We start from the raw sequence: 22,944 nt of genomic DNA, 5'->3' as shown, positions 1-22,944 counted from the left end.
TGCGTGTGTGTGCGCGCATGTTGCGCGAGTATGTAATGTGCGTGTGTTGTGCATGTACGTGTAAGGGGGTGTGTGCGCGGGTTCGTGCATGTGTGTGTATGCGCATGTGTGTGAATGTATGTGCGTGTGTGTGCGCGTGTGTGTATGTGTGCGTGTGTACGTGCGTGCGTGTGCGCGAGCGTGCATGCGTGTGTGTGCGTGTTCGTATGCGTGTGTGTGCGTGCGCGTGTGGTTGTGTGTCTGTAGTTGAGTGCGAAAATTCTATAGCTGCTGAAAGAAATTTTATTATCCCCCGCCATAGGCGGAGGGATATTGTTTTGGCGTTTTCCGTCCGTCCTTCCGTCCGTCCGTCTTTCCGTCCGTCCGTCCGGCACTTTTGTGTCCGGAGTCATATCTTGGAAGTGCTTTGGCGGATTTCATTGAAACTTGGTATGAGTATATATATGGGTAAGAAGATGATGCACGCCAAATGGCATTGTATACCATCTGTTAATAATGGAGTCGTGGCCCTTTGTATCTTAAAAAATGCTTTTTTTGTGTCAAATATAACACTTTTGTGTCCAGAAGCATATTTGCGGGGGATATCAATCCAACGGATTTGCTTGTTTATTTTGTATTGCAGGGAAGACAAGTGCTGGTACTCCTAGTGATGGTGGTGGCGGTGGTGGTGGGGGAGGTAAGTCTGTTGGTGATGATGATTGTGATTATGACAAGGATTGTAATGCTGATACGGATAATTCTGATGATGATAATGGTGACCATGAGTGGATAATTATACGCCCATAAACAAAGTTTAGGGGGTATATAGGAGTGAGCTTGTCTGTCTGTCGGTCGGTCTGTCTGTCGGTCCGTATTAAGTGTCCGCTCTCTGATTCAAGTTGTTTTCATCACATCTTCACCAAACTTGGTCAGATGTTGTATCAAGATGATGTCTAAGTCAAGTTCGAATATGGGTCATGCCGGGTCAAAAACTAGGTCATGGGGTCACTTAGTGCGTTTTAAACATTCAGCATGGTGTCCGCTCTCTAATTCAAGTAGTTTTCATCCGAGCTTCACCACACTTGGTCAGAAGTTGTATCTAGATGATGTGTAGGTAAAGTTCGAACATAGGCCATGGCGGGTCAAAAACTAGTCATGGGGTCACTTAGTGCGTTTTTAACATTGAGCATGGTGTCTGCTGTTTTATTTGAAGACAACATGCAAAATATTCTGTGTCAATGCGGCATGTGGGGGTATTCGTTACGTCTGTGACAAAGCTCTAGTTTATGATGTTTATGATAGTTGTGAGGAAGATGATAGTGATGGTAAGGATGGTGAAGATGGTGACAATTATGATGGTGATTGTGGTAATTATGATCATGGCAATGATAATTATGCTTAAGATTGTGACAATGTTAATAATGATGATAAATGGGGATGACAAACAGGGGGGGGGGGGGTAATGATGGTTGTGATAATTGATGATGTTGATGATAGTTATGATTATGCATAATTTGGTGGTTGAATTGTGGGTACATGTATTGCGGACAAGGATCATTACAATGATGAATATGGGTGACCAAGAGCGGATGATCATTGATGCTGCTGTTGATGTTGACAAAAATGAGGATTTATGATGGTGATGATGAAATTCATTGAGTTAATTTCCTACTTTGTATTTATAACACAAATACATTTTTAGGAATGATCATTATATCACACATTCAACCTGTATTGTGTTATAAATTAAATCTTAATGTTACAACATAACAAACTCATGCAAAATCTTATGACCAACCTCCAAAAGTGCAGCTTTCTAAAACGCAACATAGAAGTTGGCCTATCATGCTGTGAATGCTACCACACCCTTTCACAATGATTCTTAAAGAAATGGTCAAGGCCTGCTCAAAAGTGATCAAAATTTCAAGTGTATATGTAGGAAAGGGTTATGATGTTTAACAGTTCTCTATTATTCACAATGTATTTGTGTTATGCCTTGCCATTATTTATAGATGTGTGTTAATTGTCATTGTTTTTAGATGCTGTTATTATACCCCCATTACCATTGGTAATGGGGGCTATATAGGAGTCACTTTGTCGGTCTGTCTGTTGGTCTGTCCCAAAATTTCATCTGATCTTCACCAAACTTGGTCACAAGTTGTATCTACATGATGTGTAGGTCAAGTTTGAATATGGGTCATGCCTGATCAAAAATTAGGTCACAGAGTCACTTAGTGCGTTTCAAACCGAAAGTTTTTTCCGGACCATAACTGTCATTTATCGTTAGATTTTAAAATTACTTGGTACATTTGTTCACCATCATGGAACGGTGTGTCATGCGAAAGAAGTACGTCGATATCTCCAAGGTCAAGGTCACATTGGAGTTCAAAGGTCAAAATGCTTGTCCGGACCATAACTATGTCATTTATCGTTTGATTTTAAAATGACTAGGTACATTTGTTCACCATCATGGGACGGTTTGTCGCTCAAAAAAAAATATGTCGATATCTCCAAGGTCAAGGTCAAACTTTAAGTTCAAAGGTAAAAAATGGCCATACATGATCTTGTCCGGGCCATAACTATGTCATTCATTGTGAGATTTTAAAATTACTTGGTACATGTGTTCACAATCATTGGACAGTGTGTCATGTGAAAGAATTACGTTGATATCTCCAATGTCAAGGTTACACTTGGAGTTCAAAAGTCAAAAATGGCCATAAATGAGCTTGTCCGCCCATAACTATGTCATTCAATGTGAGATTTTAAAATGACTCTGTACATTAATTTTGATCAAAGTCATTGGACGGCGTGTCATGCAAAAGCATTCAAGAGTTCAAAGGTCAAAATGGCCATAAATGATAATGGCATAATAATTCTTAAAAATCGCCATAAATTAGCTTCTTTTTTTTGTGAAGACAGCAAGCAAAATAGTCTGTGCCAATGCAGCATGTGGGGGTATACGTCACGTCTGTGACAAAGCTCTAGTTGTTTCCTGTACAGACCAGTGTTTTATCTAAAGGCTATATTAAATATTTGTTGTAATGTTTTTTAGAGTCTCTGCCTGAGAACCAAAGACCAGAAAGATACTTCCAGTACTACATGGGCAAGATCACAAACCCTGCTTCTGCTTGAACTGTACAAAGCAAATGTAGATAAGTTCAACAACCCCCTGTTAAAAAAACTTTGTGGGAAGAACTGTTCAAATCTCTTAACAGTAAAGGTTTTTAATAGCAAGCAGGTTGAAGGGTGATGGAAGACCATCGTGGCAGCTTATCGTCGAGCTAAAGACAGCAACAGAGCGACGGGATCAAAGAGCTATAATATGATACTAAAACAGATTGTGATGGACTTTGACACTTAAAGCAAAAATAGATCTAACATTCGATCATCAGCTCAAGTATGGAAAGATTACTTTGTGATGATTAGAAGTGATCTACGGATTTCAATGAAAGGAAACCAATAAAAACAAACACAATACCTTAATATTGATATGTTATGTCATCATCATAGACATTTTGAACATAAATGCCTTAAACAAAGGTCAACCATATGATATTATGTTTCAATGGTTTTTAGTTCGACTATTATATATGAAATATGTATAGTGGACTTATCCTACTCACCCCGGCGTCGGCGTTAGCGTTAGCGTGCAAATGTTAAAGTTTGCGTACTACCCCAAATATTTTCAATGTCCCTTGACATATTGCTTTCATATTGTGCATATTTCTTTACCAACATAACCCCAACCTATATACAAGAGCAGACAACTCTATCAAGCATTTTGTAATAATTATGGCTCTTTTTCCACTTAGAATATGCATATTATTGATTAATCTATGTTAAAGTTTGCGCACCACCTCAAATATTTTCAATGTCCCTTGACATATTGCTTTAAATTTTTGAAAACTTCTTTACCAACATGACCCCAATCTATTACCAAGAGCAGACAACTGTATCAAGCATTTTGTAAGAATTGTGGCCCTTTTATCATTTAGAATATGCATATTATTATTAAATCTATGTTAAAGTTTGCGTACCACCTCAAATATTGTCAATGTCCCTTTACATATTGCTTTCATATTTTGCAAATTTCTTTACCTACATGACCCCAATCTTTAAACAAGAGCAGACAACTCTATCAAGCATTTTGTAAGAATTATGGCCCTTTTTTGTCTTAGTAACTGAATATTTTGTTAAATTTTGTGTTTAGATCCACTTGACTTCTAAAGTACCAAAGCTATTGATTTCAAACTTCAATTATTTTCTTACTATCATGAGGGTACTGTACCTGCCAAGTTCATTTTAACCTTGACCTTTGAATGACCTTGACTCTCAAGGTCAAGAGTAAATTTTACTTACATTGCCATAACTTCTTTATTTATGATCAGATTTTATTAATACTTTGACAAAACAACACTTACCTGAATACCACAATGGATTCCACCCAAACAATACCCCATGCCCCAACCCAGAATCCCTGCCCCCCCCCCCTCCCCCCCAATTTTTATATATATTTTTCCCTTTTTTATTAGCTCACCTGATTGCTCAGGTAAGCTTTTGTGACCGGTCTTTGTCCGTCGTACGTCCGTCCGTCCGTCCGTGAACATTTGTTCGTCAACACTCTATAGGCCATGAAACTTGGTCAGAGGCTTCGTCCCAATGAAATCTCGGTCGGGTTCGAAACTGGGTCGTGCGGGGTCAAAAACTAGGTCACTAGGTCAAAAACAAAAGAAAAAACTAGTAAACACTGTAGAAGTCACATTTCCTGCCCAATCTTCATGTAACTTTGTCAAAATGTTTGCCTTAATGATATGTTGGTTGAGTTCAAAAGTGGTCCCGGACCGTTGAAAAACATGGCCGCCAGTGGGCGGTGCAGTTTTCCTAATTTGGCTATATAGAAACCTTGTAAACACTCTGGAAGTCACAATTTTTGCCCAATCATCATGAAAGTTGGTCAAAACATTGGTTTTATTGATTTCTCGGACGAGTTTGAAAATGGTCCTGATCGGTGAAAAAACATGGCCGCCAGTGGGCGGGGCATTTTTTCTCTATATGTATACAGTGAAAACACATTTTTTGCCCAATTTTCATGAAATTTGGTCAGAACATTTGTTTCCTTGATACGAGAGTTAAGTTGGAAAATGGTTCCGGACAGTTGAATAACATGGCTGCCGCGGGGGGGGGGCAGTTTTCTTATATTTATATAGTAAAAAAAAGCTTGTGAACACTCTAGAAGTCACATTTTTTGCCCAATCATCATGAAACTTGGTGAAAAGATTGGTTTTATATATATCTCAGATGAGTTTGCAAATGGTCCCGATGGGTCAATAAACATGGCTGCCAGGGGGGTGGGGCAGTTTTCCTTATGTGACTATATAGAGAGAAACCTTGTGATTGAACACTATGGAAGTCAAATATTTTGCCTAATCATCTTGAAACTTAGTCAATACATTGGTTTTATTGATTTCTTGGACAAGTTGGAAAATGGCTCAGATCGGTGAAACACACTTTTTAACTTACCTGATTGCTCAGGTGAGGTTTTAGGATTGGTCTTTGTCCGCTGTCCGTCCGTCCACATTTGGTTTGTAAACACTCTAGCATTCACATTTCTCAAGCATTCTTTATCAAAGTTGCTGAAAGATCTCAGTAAAGTTTGATGATAGGTCACCATTTCAAATCTTACAAAAACAAAAACACTCCCTACGCCAGAGTTTTGGTTCAATAATGATGAAACTTGACCAGGACGTTTTTCTGGACAATATCTAGGTCAAGGTTGACGTTTGGTAAAGATTAAATGAACCGACTCCTCTCAGGTGAGCGAACTAGGGCCATCTTGTTATTTTTGAAGGACCGTCCAAACTTCCGAACCATGCTATTGCTATCAAACTTGAAATAAAATCTTATAAGTTTGCTTTATGTTTTTACAAATGTTCAATAGATTGTGGAAAATATACCTGAACTATTACCTTGACCTTATTGAATAATTTGAACAATTACCCCATGATGGCTTACGTTATACTGTCAAGCACTCGAATAGTCGAGCGCGCTGTCCTCTGACAGCTCTTGTTTCTAGATACATGCATGTTTAGGCAATTATTTTTTGTGTGCAGTTCTGAATTTATTTTAGCTCAAATTCGAGGTTCAACATTTGCATTCCAATTATAAATTGCATGCATACAACTTTAAAAAAAATCTATACACTTCAGTAAGAACCTTCCAACACTTTAGCATGTTGCATTGACTCAAAGTTTAAATGAAATAAGTGTCAAATTCCAAATCTTGGATGATATTATTATTATTGTTGTTGTTGATTTTTAGCTCGGCTGTTTTCGGAGAAACCCCCGAGGTATTGCCATAGCCAGCTCTTCGTCCGCTGTCAAGCGTCGTGCTAAAACCTTTACATTGGCTCTAAAAATCAAAGTGCTTCCACCCACAACTTTGAAACTTCATATGTAGATGCACCTTGATGATTTCTACACACCACACCCATTTTGGGGTCACTTGGTCAAAGGACAATGTCACTGTGACCTCTAAAATAATAATTCTGACAAGCTTTCATTTATTCAAAACTGCACCTGCAGCCGAGCGTGGCCGTTATGTGGTGCTCTTGTTGTTTAAAGATATGTTATCGTTTGTTATGTAATTTGCTTTAAAAGCGGAACAGCAATAGTTTTTTAGTCAATTTATTTAAAAGCAATAGACATATTTTCAAGAACATAGCATTGCATACACGTGAAAACAATTCTGTTGGATACACAAATACCTTATCATTTAACAGGCATATGGACATTTAAATTTTTTATTAGTTTTAATTAAAAAATATGAAGATAAATGCATGATCAGGACTCAAAACTAACCGTCTGATTAGAAAATAATGTAAACAAGACTATTGCCAAACGATATATGTCCCCTACCGGCTCCACCATTGTCAGAAATATATATATATTATTATATATTTGTAGTCATAGCGACCATAATTTTTGATGTATCAAGAAAATAAAATGACGTGCATAATGTCCATATTGCCATCTATCCATGTTTCAAGTTTCATGAAAAAATATGAAGAACTTTTAAAGTTATCGCAGGATCCAGAAAAGTGTGCAGGATCCACCAGTTTCAGCAGTTTTTCTAGTCTATTTGTTGCCATAGCAACAAGAAATCTTGACATAGGAACAACAAAAATGACGTGCATAATCTCCATATTGCCATCTGTCCATTTTTCAAGTTTCATGAAAAAATATGAAGAACTTATAAAGTTATCGCAGGATCCAGAAAAGTGTGACAGACTGACGGACACACAGAGCGCAAACCATAAGTCCCCTCCGGTGAAACCGGTAGGGGACAATAACTACTGAGCAGTTTTAGTGAAAACCAATCATTTTTCAAAAATAATGGTCAATGACAATTTTTATAAGTATGTTTCATTATTTTTAATATAAAAAGTTAACAAAACTAAATTGTCTCAACAGGTAGAACAGAAACTGAAAGCTTATTAATTAATTTTATCGTTAAATGCCTGGTTATAATTGCTCTTTTCATAACGCCTTCGACATTATTTTGAGCTACAAATAATGAAAAGTTATTATCGTCATTTTCAAAAAGAATGCCAAATTCATCTTCATTTAAAATGCATAAATTATGCATCATGCAACTTGCAATGACTGTTTTGACAATATCAATAAACATAAGTCTGCAAAATCTACTCTTTAACATGCCAAAGCTGTTTTCTATGAGGACACGGGAGCCCGAAAAGCTTTGTTGAAGTTCACCTGTTCCCTTGAAAGGTGACCATTATCGCGAAATGGTGTCATCAAGTATCTAGAAATCGGATAAGCTTCATCTCCTATTATGTGATTCATTCCAGTAAAAGCGGGAAGTGCAGCATATAAAGGCGAGTTACGGAAAACGCGTGCATTATGCATCTTTCCAGGCCACCCTCAATACACATCTGTGAAACGCCTGTCTTCTCGACAAACAGCTTGCAAGATTATTGAATAGTGTTCTTTTCTATTGAAGTAGTCTGGAGACCTTTTCTTTGGTGCCGACATTTGTATGTGCGTCCCATCTATTGCCCCCCCCCCCCCCCCAAGACTCCAGGGAAGCCTTTCTTATTTTGAAATTCATTATTCACAGTCTGCTTGTCATTGTTTGATGGCCAACATATTACTGTCTTACGAAGGCTGTCACATAAAACTGTCAGCATTCTTCGGTTATGGTCTAAGAAAGTTGACTTTGATACGTCAAAACGGTCTGCAATAGACCTTACTGTCTCTAAATTACCCAAATACCTAAGCGTAATTAGTAAGTCCTTATCCAATGGAACTTGTTCACGACCCCCAGTTGCAATCCTTCTACGAAGCTGATCATCAGTTGAAATTCTCCCCAGAACTCTCTCAAAAGTACCCCTTGTCATGCGAAAAAAGGTCTTAAAGTCATCTGGAAGGTACTGAGGTACGTTGACTTCAACGTAGTTGGCCACTTTCGGGACATCATCTCTGCAGCTGAAAAGAAACCAAATTACTAGTTGTTAAATGGATTTAGTTAGAGGCGTGTGATATTGCTTTGATTACGTCAAGCTTATTAATACCTTAAAATTCAATATGACTTTTGTGCTTAGTAATCTGTATTACTTGTTCAGAGCATTTTCAACCCAGGGCCCTAATACAATCTTGTGCCATTAAAATTGCAATAATTATTCAAATAAATGTTCACAGTAACATCTTCTCTCACTTCGAACACTTCAATATCTTATCAGACAGTCAACATGGCTTCAGGAAACGACGCTCATGCGAAACTCAGCTCATCCTCACAATCAACGACTTAGATAAAGGCCTTGACAAGAACAAACAAATAGATGCAATCCTACTCGATTTTTCTTAAGCTTTCGACAAGGTACCTCACCAACGCCTCCTTCAGAAACTCAGCAACTACGGTGTCAGAGGGAATGTCCTAGACTGGATTGATGACTTCCTGTCAAACCGAACCCAACAGGTTTTCCTAGAGAACGCAACATCTTCGTTAGCCCCAGTCACATCCGGAGTACCCAATGGTACAGTATTAGGCCCCCTACTCTTTCTAGCCTACATCAACGACCTGCCCAGCAAAACCTCCTCTACAGCCAGACTGTTCGCTGACGACTGCTTACTCTACCGGATTATAGATAGCCAGTCAGATGTTGACACACTCTAACAATATAAAGAAGTGAAACTCCAGCTGCTGGAGCAGTATTGAATTTTCATTAAAACAAATTAGTAGGTCCTTTATTTAAGGCAAGTGACCGATTGCCCAAACAGTACAAAACAGCACAATACAGCACAATACAAACCAACATAAACACAAAATATGAATAAAGCTGGGGTCACCGCCTTGGAACGGTCAATGCAAAGACCTAAACAACCTCCAGATCTGGGAAGAAGATTGGCAAATGGCCTTCAACCCGGACAAGTGCGAAGTAATCCACATCACTAAAAAGAAAACCCCAATCAAATCTACATACAGCATTCATGGAATCAACCTAAACTTAACCATCTCAGCCAAATACCTTGGTGTTACAATCAGCCACGACCTTAACTGGGATACCCACATAGATGACATTACTAAGAAAGCCAACTCAACCCTCTCTTTTCTCCGTCGTAACATCAAGCCAGGATCATCAGACTCCAAATCAAAAGCCTAATCACATACGTCCGTCCCATCATAGAAAATGCATCATCAGTCTGGTCTCCACACCAAGTCAACCAATCCAAACAGCTAGAGATGGTCCAACGCAGAGCAGCTCGCTTCGTAAAGAACGACTACTCCACTACAAGCAGCGTGTCTACCATGCTTCAAGACTTGAACTGGAACACCTTACAACACAGGCGCAACGTATCAAGATCACTATGCTGTACAAAGTACAGAACAACCTTGTGGGTATCCCCCTAGACCATATCTTCAGCCCTCTAGAACCACCTCCCGGGGTCACAACCAGCGCTTCAGACAGATCCAGTGTAGAAGTACCTGCTACCAGAGCAGCTTCTTTCCTGCCACCATCATCCTGTGGAACAGCCTCTCACAGATCACGATACACCCTTCGATACCCGAGTCCTTCCGGGCGTCACTGGCATCACACACCTTCTAGACAAGATCCCTGTTTTTTTTTAAACCATGTAAATAGAGTGACACCTTTCGTCTTTTTAAAGTCTGCCCTATCTGCTGCATACGCACAGTTTTAACTTCATTGCGAGAATACTCTAGTTAGAGGAATGCAATTACTGAAGATGATGATGATGATGATGATGATGATGATGATGAAAACTCAAATTTGAGTTTAGATGTTTGTTTTCATGGCTATGTTAACATCACAGGGCTTAAGCATGGTCCTTAGATGTTAGGGAGTATGGGTACACCCCTTTGGGTGATACAAATTCTTTAGCATCTTTATTGTTTTTATAATTAATGAATCCGACTATTAATCCAATAAATAACAGATATACGTTAATTGGTAATTGTCAATAGTTAATACTCGGTGTATACATTTAAACTATTCACGTCCCGAGGCCAAAATTACTGTTTTTATAATGTCCGAAATTTAGTTTATCCGAAATAACATTGAATATAACAAGTGAATTCGTTAATAATGGTAGAATAGATATTTCACAATACGTACATTGCTGCACATAGAGCGGCGAATCTTGGCATTGTTCTACTAGCCTTATCAAAAAGCAAGTCCATTTAATTTTCTTCAAGTCATTTATCATAATGGCTGAATTAATTGAGATTCCGTCAAATCGGTATGATTGAATAGCGAGAAGTTCCCCTTTCCAAGGACAGGGTTTTCTATAAACGGAAAGGGTCTCATATGTTTTATTTTGAATATTTTCCAAAAGATACAAAAGAAATGTACTAATAATCTAAATAAAGAACTCATACATCATTATTGAAATATCAGCATTAATGTTGATGAGGCCTTTTCGTTCCACTTTAAGCACTTTAAGCGGGATTTAGCCACCTCCGCTTTTCAGCCACGCCTGTTCATTTCCCGTGATGCAAATTATAGGACATATATATATGAAAATTATCCAACATATATATGAAAATTATCCAACATATATATGAAAATTATCTCACATATATATGAACATTATCAAGCATATATATGAAAATTATCCAACATATATATGAAAATTATCCAACATATATATGAAAATTATCCAACAAATATATTTGAATTTTTCAACGTTTGGTACGCCATAAAATCGTCGGCGATTATTGTATATGTCCACCATAAAATTTAACGCAAAGTTTCCTTAATGCCCAGAAATGAAGTTATTTTGCTACTAGTAATATACACGCATTTGAGCCTGTAAACGCATCACGTCTTTATTGAAAGCCATGTTAGCCATTTACAAACATATGTGTGTCCCTGGCAGCCATTTCAGTTATGCAAGAGACATCTCACCCCAGACAGATTCGACGCCACAACCAGATTTATCACCCGACAAAGTTAACGAGAACGTGTCTTAAGACATCTGAGGTACTGTACCGTGGCCTGGAACCATATATGCGCACGCGCTAGCCGGTGCACCACTTCTGTATCCGGATACCGATCATAACTGCCAAAATATCAATCTTTGCCTTCGAAATAAAGAGTTTCTTTCATTATATAAACATCTTAAGTACAGTTAAATGATTAGTAATGAAATCATATATCCTTTCTGCGGCCGTTCCCCTACTTCTGACTCTTCGCAGAGCAGTTGTCAGTTACTGGCATAGTTAGTATGGATACTTAGTACTGGCAAAACCAGCTTACAAAGAAAAAAGTTATATTTGATAAAAGGCCGCCATAATATGACTGGGCTACTATTCAAAAAAACAAAATTCCAAGTAAACAAACACACAAACATTCTCGATCAGTTCGCATTAATAAAATCTCGTTCGTTGACACCAGTTTGAGATTATATCGCCACGTTCGTTATAGCATATACAAGTAGGTCTAATTTACATGAATTGGCAATGAAATCCACCATAGCTCGTCATTGTTTGCTTTTCATCAATGCTAAACACTGTGTTTACATGTTTGGTTAATCATAGCTCATTATTGTGTTTGTTGTTTTAAATCACTTGTAAACAAATTGGAGACATAAAGCTGCAATACTACAGAAGACTGCAGCGCCTTCAGAATTGTGGAATCTACAGATATATCTTGATGTGTGATAGCGGTTAACGCGTGCTTATGCCTTGCTTTCATAGAGGTCATATAGCTTTAAATGTCCCTTGTCAGTCCATCCCCTCGCACGACGGATGATTTCCTGTCGGTAGTTACGCCTAAGGTATTACTGTTAGAGAGGTAAAACTACAAGCTACTCAGCATGTGAACTTGCTCATCCTTAACCGTACTTAGGGTTAAGGTCAATAAATCATAAAGACATTTTAGTCCGCATTAGCACGATAAAAAAATAGTAAGCGGCTATATGATCAACGATTTATTTATGTATTTATTATTAAAAATAAATCCCGATCTTTGAAATTGTTTGGTGTATACATGTACATGTATTTCACATTCAATGTTTACACCATTAGTATTAATTCTTGACTGTCGAAATGACAATTGTACAACTTATTGTCACCGATGCAATAAAATCGAAGAATTCAAATATCAGGGAACAAAACGCCTCTAATGAAGTAGGCTCTTAAAATACTGAAAAATTCAATTTCGTTTATAAATTAATTAGCATAATATGACACAGATAACATTATAACGAAATACAAGCGCGAACTAATTGAAAAATTACGAATAATTCTGTTGTTTTTGTTTAAATTTCTTACAACACGTAGATCACTTACAAAGTATAAAGAGACCTAAAATTTATAACAACAATGACGATCGAGTGATTCCTCCGGTAGCCTTTTTATCCATTTGATAAATGGATCTGTACGAGTCAGTGGTTTAAATCTTTCCATGTAGGGCATTCACTGACATTTATTGAAATTTAACAACGTTATTATTATAATATTGAGAATAATGCTTAGTTGCTGACCACTTACTATGCGATAATCACTCAGAGATGTCAACATTGGGCTTTGGCATCATTTACGCAAAGACTATTGTCGTAAAAACGCGCGCAGCAAATAATAATTAACCCATTTATGCCTGGCGTCTAGAAAAAAGTCCCTGGCAAACAGCGTAGACCCAGATGAGACTCCGCATGATGCGGCGTCTCATCAGGGTCTGCGCTGTTTGCTTGAAGGAATTTCTGTAAGAAATATTCTTAATATAGAAATAAATATACTAGATATCCCTAATTTTGGAAATAAATTGATCCAATTTAGAAGGATGGGAGAATCCACTAGGCATAAATGGGTTAACGTCTTTAGTACATTTATTTTCGTGCAACTATGATTATATTGTACATCGTATATCTTTAATGATTGTTTCAATGACCTAAAACAAAATCGCAAACAATTTGACCCGTATGTGTGTACTTCTAAGTTTATGAGGTCATGTCGTGTCTAATTTTATGTTCATTATGTCCCAGCATTCCAACATGATTAACGTACGGATGTTGATATGAACTTTGAATTGCAGCTCAAATTTCCAGCGATTTAATTGTAACTTAATTATTTTAAGGTTGGTGGGGTATTTTAGCGTTGCATCCATACATTGACGTCACCACGATATAATGTTTCGAAACAACCATGTAAAAAGAATGTTGAGACAACATCAAATCAAACTCACACTGTCATCTCATCTCGTTGCCGCTATACGTATTGATCAATACCTGGTAATCCTTACTTTATCAAAAGAAATGTAACATATACTTGGTACTTCGATGATACATCAGTCAGTTTTCAATCGTCACTGGTATAGAAAATTATCATATTAACTTTATAGGCTTTTATTGAACATAAGTTTCATATTTCATTATAATTCAGTTTTCATAGCCACCATAACGTTCAAGGAAATCTCAAAACAAACGACGAGATTCAGTATAACAATCAAGCAACCTCAACATGATTAGTCGGAATTTTGAGAGAAAAAATTTGCGCGAGCAAGCGCAATAAAATAATTATGTATTCCATGTTCGATATAATTAGAGGCGAGCGTGAAGCACAGATTTTTGTTATTGTGTACATATTAGTTGAGGTTTTACGGCAAACGCATATAGCTTCGTATTATTTAATTCATGCCAATTTTATATGAGGCTTTTCCGTCGAACATCTGGTCGATTGTTACAGCCTATGTTATAAATGGACATGAATCAGGCTAACCGATGAGGCCAACGATACATCAGGTTATCTTAACATTGACACACTTTTATTGGTCGTGGGATTGACAAAACGATGACGACCTCAATGGTGAAACTTTTTTTGCCGATCTTATCGAAACGGCCATGCTCTGTATTCGAACTGAATCCATATATTTCAGACAGCGTTGCCGTCAGTGCGATATCTCTGACGTAACCATAAAGCAGCCAGAATAAGCGACCCAAGTTCGTCTAGTAGACTTTAAAGTTATATCAAGATGCATCGATATATGGTTTTTCAATTGAGTGTTTTTATTTTTTGAAAGATATTCTACCTCAGAAAACGCGTTTTCTCGCTCTTGGTATCCAACGGTTCATGGCGACCTTCAAATTTGGCACACGATTGTTTATCGTGGGGACCGATAGAATTGTCCTGGTCTCAGTTTGTTATAACAAGTAATATTTGTCCGAAATGAATGAAACTTGTAACTTTTGTCCTTCTTAAGTCGCGAAAAAGAAACTGAATTATATATTTTTTTTAAATCTTCAAATGTACTGCCGCAAAAAGGGCACTAAAATAATCAGCAAAACAAACTCAGTACAAATTAATTGACATTAACAGTTTTATTACCACATTACACATGCCTTGATTTTGATTGATATGTGGTACTCTCTGGTTAATTTTGATTATTTAAATTAGGAAAATCCTGGGCCCGTATTCACCAAACAATTCTTAGACTAAATTCTAAGAATAAAGAAAATTCTTTAAATGAGTATATTCAAGAATATCTTTAATTCTGAGTCAAACTTGGCATTTACCAGTTCTATCTACATCATTAACCTTGTAGAACATTTTGTTAATGACATAATCAGCAGTTGTTGTCTGTATATATTCAAACGCTGTACGCATTTTTCTTGGTTTTAAGTCTACTCTTTGTTCTTATGTCTAAGAATGCGTTAGTGAATACGGACCCAGCTTTTTATTTTGTTTAAATAAGGGATAAATGACACGTTCCTTATGCCGTCGCGAAATAAAGGACTGGGTTATTATAGAGTAAAACTAAGACGAAAGGTTTTGAAATAAATATTTTGAGAGCCAATCTACATAATAATGCTTTTTAGTTGCTCGCTTGCGAAAAACTAAGATTACTACTACGCGTTGAAAATCGGTCTGCTCTTAATTACGCTAAGAACAATAACCACCGCATCTGCTTGTGCACACTGATTAGCCTGTTTATACTTCACCACTGGTACACTGCAGACAGTGAGTGTGTGTATGTAATCAATAGTGTTTAACAGCCTGTCCGACGACATTGGCCAGTGTGTCATTAAAATCTGTACATATTGGCTGCGTTCATGGAAAACGGGGCTTAATGCATGTCAAATAAGGGGTGTCCAGTGTACACTGATTAGCCTGTGCAGTGCTAATAAAGGACGACACTTTCTGATTTTATAGTGTTTTTCGTTTAAAGAGAGTCTCTGGTACTGAGATGACAAATAATGCATATGCATTAAGCCCTGTTTTCCCAAAATGAAGCTTACATTATCTTTTCTATTAATAATAATTTAAAACAAGAGGACCTAAAAGGCCCAAAGTCGCTCACCTGAGATAACAAGATATTATTGGGACAAAACTTTTGACCAAGTTTCACGAAGATCGGAAAATAAATGTGGCCTCTAGAGTGTTAACAAGGTTTTACTATAGCCATATAAGGAAAAATGCCCCGCCCCCAGGCAGCCAAGGTTTTTTAACCAACCGGCATCATTTTTGAACTCGTCCAAGATATTATCGGGATGAATCTTCTGACCAAGTTTCATGAAGATCGGACAGTAAATGTGGCCTCTAGAGTGTTAACAAGATTTTACTATAGCCATTTAAGGAAAAATGCTCCGCCCCTTGGAAGCCATTTTTCTTTCAACAAACATTATTATTTTCGAACTCATCAAAAATATCATTGATAACAATCTTCTGACCAAATTTCATGAGGATTGGACAAAAAATGTTGCCTCTAGAGTGTTAACAAGGTTTTACTATAGCCATATATAGCCATATAAGGAAAAATGCCCCGCACCTGGTGGCCATGTTTTTTAAGCAACCAAAACCATATTCGAACTCATCCAAGATATAATTGGGACAAATATTCTGACCTAGTTTCATGATGATCGGAAAATAAATGTGACCTCTAGAGTGTTAACAAGGTTTTACTATAGCCATATAAGGAAAATAGCCCCGCCCCCGTGGTGGCAATGTTTTTCAACCAACCGGCATCATTTTTGAGCTCGTCCAAGATATTATTGGGATAAATCTTCTGACCGAGTTTCATGAAGATCGGACTATAAATGTGGCCTCTAGAGTGTTTTAAAGATTTTACAATAGCCTTATAAAGCCATATAAGGAAAAATGCCTCGCCCCATGGCGGCCATGTTTTTCAAGCAAACGTAACCATTTTCGAACTCATCCAAGATATCATTAAGACAAATCTTCTGACTATATTTCATCAAGATTGGAAAATAAATGTGGCCTCTAGAGTGTTAACAAGGTTTTACTATATATAGCCATATAAGGAAAAATGCCCCGCCCCCTGGCGGCCATGTTTTTAAACTAACCGGGATCATTTTCGAATTCATCCAAGATATCATTGGGACAAATCATCTGAGCAAGTGTCATAAAGATCGAAAAATTAATGTGAACTCTAGAGTGTTAACAAGATTTTACTATAGCCATATAAGGAAAAATGCCCCGCCCTCTGGCGGCCATGTTTGTCAACCAACCGGCATCATTTTCGAACTCGTCCAAGATATTACTGCGATGAATCTTCTGACCAAGTTTCATGAAGATCAAGCAAAAAATGTGGTCTCTAGAGAGTTAACAAGGTTTTACTATAGCCATATAAAGAAAAATTCCCCGCCCCCTGGCGGCCATGTTTTTCAACCAACCAGCATTATTTTCAAACTCGTCCAAAATATTATTAGGATGCATCTTCTGACCAAGTTTCATGAAGATAAGACAATAAATGTGGCCTCTAGAGCGTTAACAAGATTTGACTAAAGCAATATATAGCCTTATTAGGTAAAATGCCCCGCCCCTTGGCAGCCATGTTTTTCGAGCAAACGTAACCATTTTCAAACTCATCCAAGATATTATTGAGATCAATCTTCTGACCAAATTTCATGAAGATTGGACAATAAATGTGGCCTATGGAGAGTTAACAAGTCAAATGTTGACGCCGCACAACGCACGACGCACGACGGACGACGGTCAAAAGGCGTTCACAAAAGCTCACCATGAGCTAGTTGTGCTCAGGTGAGCTAAAAAACATGACCTCCAGGGGGGCTGGGCTGGTAACAAGAAATATCTTTTAAAAAAGACATACGGCGTTGATTGTGGTTGGATTTGGTGAAAGGTAAAGAGTTCAATGAATGAGATCAAAGATAGCGAATGTCTTTTTCTGTGCAGTTCTTAGCTGCATGACACGCAATACGGGATGTTACGCGGAGTTTTCGCGGCTTATTTTACATTATTACATATATTCTGGTCATAAACCTATAGATACAAAACTGAAAATCAAAAGAAGAATGTGAGTGAAATTAAAACATTAAGGCAACCGGCCACACGCGAAGTATCCGTACATATTTTAAATATTCATACGCGCGTTCTTCGAACAAACCTGTTTTAGTGGTTTGTCGATTATTAACAGTATGGAGAATCATCGCGCTCATGCGTAACACATTAGTCATTATGGTGGAATAATTCTTGTAAAATTAATCAAAAATATTATTTATCATTTAATTGTTAAGAAACACATTAAGAATCTAGTGTTGACATATCATAATTATATTGCTGAATATTTTCATTTAACATATTTCTGGTCTAAAGAAAATTCCAGAGTCCAGGTAATAAGCCAGATTCTTGAGTCAGATAGACTTCATCTCTTATCAGCAATACAATAATGGTCTGGAGCTGTTAATGAGATAACATGCTGAGATTGACCCTTTGAGAAGGTTTACCGGAGAAAGTGATTTATTGCTGCTGACCACAAGTCTTCCAGATAACCCAAACACTTCACCTAGTTCACGCGATAGCGTAAAATAAAAGGTGCACGCACAAATTGCATTGATGTCGAGAGTTGAGTGTAATACTGTTCTATCTATCAAGCCTTTTCATTAGAGATGAAATTGTTTCATGCAGTAAAACAGTGTTACAAAGACGCGTCCATGTTTCCAATGTTCTGGTGGTATGTTCAAATCAATCAATAAATGAAGCGTATTCATTCGTATCTAGCCGCGGGAAACTTTATTTGAATTTTATTGGATACTTACAAAGGTCAGGTAAGGTGAAAAGCTGGCTTATACAGCTTCGCCGAAAAAGTTACACACTGCAATGATCAATATCTGCAGGGAATTTCTCAAAGATGGCTTTTCTGTAATAGTTCCCATTATAGATTAATTTGCTACAAACTGATAACAAATGTGACAAAACAATAAGTACAGATTTACACAAGAAATTACAGCTTAGCAAAAAATGTCATTATACTAGAAACATATGCATTTTGAAGTATTTACCCTTTAAGTGTTTTGAAACCAAGGCGTCTAACAAATTCTAGAGCAGAAGAAAAAATAGATTGGAAAACATGACTCAGCAGGTTAAACAAGGGAGATAGATACTGCAAAATTGTGTACATGTTGTCTTTCTTTCAGCTTTCTCTTAGTTGATAGGTTTACCATAAGTAATAATGACTAAAACAGTTATGTTTATTATGAAAATTTTGTGTTATGAAAAATTAAATAATACAGTTAATGGTACATAATAATGACATAATAAAACCAAACTTTACTACACAGGAAACAAATGTTCTGACGAAAGTTCATGACGATTGGGCAACTGAATAAAAAAAAAAATTTAAGAGGTTATGAATTAATGGTGTTATTTAATTTTAAGAATTTATAGATTATTGCAAGTTCAATATGCAAAATAGGAAGGATATTAACTTAACATTGTCTTCATTGTAAGAATACATTAAAGCAGCACTTTATAACATAACTAGAGTGTTAACAAGGTTTTACTATAGTTGTATATGAAAAATGCCCCGCCCCCTAGCGGCCATGTTTTTGAACCAAACGGCATCATTTTCAAACTCTTTCAAGATATCATTGGTATGAATGTTCAGACCAAGTTTCATGAAGATCGGACAATAAATGTGGCCTCTAAAGTGTTAACAAGATTTTAATATAGCCATATATAGCCATATAAGAAAAAATGCTCCGCCCCTTGGCAGTAATGTTTTTCAAGCAAAGGCTACCATTTTTGAACTCATCCAAGATATCATTGGGACAAATCATCTTAGCAAGTTTCATGAAGATTGGAAATAAATGTGGCCTCTAGAGTGTCAACAAGGTTTTACTAAAGCCATATAAGGAAAAATGCCCCGCCCCCTGGCGGCCATGTTTTTCAACCCACCGGCATCATTTTCGACTTCGTCCAAGATATTATTGGGAGTTATCTTCTAACCAAATTTCATGAAGATTGGGCAATAAATGTGGTCTCTAGAGTGTAAACAAGATTTTAATATAGCCATATAAGGAAAAATGCCCCACCCCTTGGCAGCCCTGTTTTTCAAGCAAAAGTAACCATTTTCGAACCCATCCAAGATATCATTAAGACCAATCTTCTGACTAAATTTCATGAAGATTGGACGATAAATGAGGCCTCTAGAGAGTGAACAAGGCAAATGTTGACGTCGCACAACGGACGAAGGACAACGGACGACGGACGACGGACAAAAGGCGATCACAAAAGCTCACCATGAGCACGTTGTGCTTAGGCGAGCTAAAAAGGGCCATAATTCCGTAAAAATGACAACCAGAGTTGTGCAACTTGTCCTTTACTGTCCCCTTATGATAGTTTGCGATTGTTCCAAGTATGAAAGCAATATCTATGATACTTTAGGGGTAAAGTGGACCGAAACACAAAACTTAACCAAATTTTCAATTTTCTAAGTATGAAGAGCCCATAATTCCGTCAAAATGCCAGTCAGAGTTACATAACTTTGCCTGCACAGTCCCCTTATGATAGTTAGTAAGTGTTGCAAGTATGAAAGCAATAGCTTTGATACTTTAAGAATAAAGTGGACCTAAACACAAAACTTAACCAAATTTTCAATTTTCTAAGTATAAAAAGGGCACATTATTCTGTCAAAATGCCAGTCAGAGTTACATAAATTTGCCTGCACAGTCCCGTTATGATAGAAAGTAAGTGTTGCAAGTATGAAAGCAATAGCTTTGATACTTAAGGAATAAAATTGACCTAAACACAAAACTTAACCAAAATTTTCAATTTTCTAAGTATAAAAAGGGCACATAATTCTGTCAAATGCATGCCAGAGTTATCTAACTTTGCCTGCCCAGTCCCCTCATGATAGTAAGTAAGTGTACCAAGTTTGAATGCAATAGCATTGATACTTTATGAGAAAAGTGGACCTATACGAAAAACTTAACCGGACGCCGACGCCGACGGCAAGGTGATGACAATAGCTCATTATTTTTCAAAAAATAGATGAGCTAAAAAGTGTATATTTTCCTGAAAGGGCTTCCTCAAATTCCCATAAGGAAGGTTTCCGAAGGAATCAACCAAAAAAATTTTGTTATTAACAAATTGGAGCATTCAGTTAATGTCCAAAAGCATCTCTACAGATTCAACCTGAGTAAATATAATATTGAAAACACTGTCAATTTTTAAGATTTTTGTATTAAAAATAAAATGCAAACATTTTCAAAACTTAGTCAAAACGACGTATTTATCCCAATCCAAATGGCTCTGATTCCCATTCCTAAAATGGTAAAAAAAAGTGCAGGACTAACACAGTGCATACAATTTCCAAATGGTGAACTTTTCTTCAAGAGATTGTATAATTTCTTATTCATGCAAGTTCTTTTCAGACTAGCTTTATATTATGTCAACCTTTGACCTGTATCTTTAACAAGTGACCTTGATATTTGAGCTTGGAAACCAATCAAACACATGACACACAGTAATCCCCACATGGTCAAGATTTGTGGTGTTACATTTTCAAAGTTAATGATGAAAGATACAGTCCAGAAAAGCTCAGGCGGATGCAGACAGCATACACACACTTTAACATACACTAAACACACTCAGCCATTTTTGCAGCTGCGCAACATTTTTTGCAAGGATGCTAAAATAATGTTTACTACTGATTGTGACAGCTGTCTATGAAACATTTTGCCAAGTACTTGAAATAGTTATGACAGACAGACAGACAGTTTATTTCAATCCAATAAGGCATTTAAGCCCACGAGGACATATATACAATACAAGTGTTGACGAACAGTGTAGACTAGAATACAAAATTTTAACAAAAGTTGTAGTTGTATGTTTCCAACATTTGGAGAAGATCGCTTTGAGAACAATATTTCAAAAAGCATACATGCAAGATAATTCTGGAACGTTTTCTAAGCATTTAACCAATCTATTTTAAGATATAATACAATATGTTTTTATCTTAGAGGTTTCTTCAATCCAATTACTGGATGATATTCTATTAGCAATGTAGAAACATAGAAATTGGCTTTTAAAATGTATCTTACATTTATCCTAATTTGTTTCGTACTATCAAATATCATCATATAAGCATGGTAGTATGTTGTTTAAAGGAAGCATTTTCGGGCTGTATTCTAAACATATGCATCGATTTAACAAACAACGACATAACATACACATTTACATAAGTATGCCATATTACACCACTTTATCCTGCATTAAATGGTTTCTCTACATCGGCCTCTTCGGATATGTTTATAAATTTAGTTCAATTTTACTATTACGAAAAACAAGTAAAATAACCAATCGCAAAGAAACCTTTGAATACAAAAATTATAATATAGTTTAATTATTAAACATGTATGAGTTATATATCTATCACAGATGGTATTTTAACATCTATGTAATTAACATTAAGAGTGCCATTGATATATATGTCTTACCGAAACGAAAATGTAAGACTGATATCATAGGCAACTGCTATCACTAACATCTGTACTTAACAATTTATATCCACTTTTCATATATTTGTCTTACCGAAAGAAACATGTAAGACAAATATTGTGGAAACTAGACTTAAAATGACACATTATAATACATTAATTGTACGATCGTGAACTACTAATAATACAAAGGGTATTAAGGCAACATGTCTTATCTATTAATCGTAATAGAAAAATGCATGTAAATGTTATAGTGTAATCGTATTTCACTATAATACATTACAGTTCTAAATAGCACGTTATCATAGTCTGGTATACTTAACAATTAAAACAATTAAAACGGCATAAAGGCCTCATATCATATTTATTATCCGTATGACAAAATGTATGTAACAGTAACCAACAATCATGTAAACATCGTTTGCGTATGGTTTCTGTAATATACCAAGGAACATACATAGTACATCAGACATATTAACAGTTTCAGCAGAAAAACATTGAAAACATGAAATATATACAATTCAAGTACAAAGAAACACATAGAAAGCATGTATTTACAGTATCACACGAAACACATTGTGCAACAATTTTACCATGTCAATTTCTATACATTACGTCATTTCTAATAATAAATGCTTTATGAATATAGGTTCCTAAGTTTCTAAGTATATTCTCATTTTCTGACTTTATAAGATCTACAAATTTAGCCATGCTAGGTCTAAACCAATATTTTCTGCCA

At 36.6% G+C, this 22,944-nt stretch overlaps 1 pseudogene; it reads right to left on the bottom strand.

Annotated features, from left to right (window-relative positions):
- Positions 1 to 7,706: 7,706 nt before the first annotated feature.
- On the bottom strand, positions 7,707 to 11,731 carry LOC127835504 (uncharacterized; annotated as a pseudogene).
- Between the last annotated feature and the right edge of the window lie 11,213 nt (positions 11,732 to 22,944).

Source organism: Dreissena polymorpha, chromosome 1, assembly GCF_020536995.1.
Source record: "Dreissena polymorpha isolate Duluth1 chromosome 1, UMN_Dpol_1.0, whole genome shotgun sequence".
NCBI lineage: Eukaryota > Metazoa > Mollusca > Bivalvia > Myida > Dreissenidae > Dreissena > Dreissena polymorpha.
Note: the sequence above shows the minus strand (reverse complement) of the source record. Positions and strands in the feature narration are given on the sequence as shown.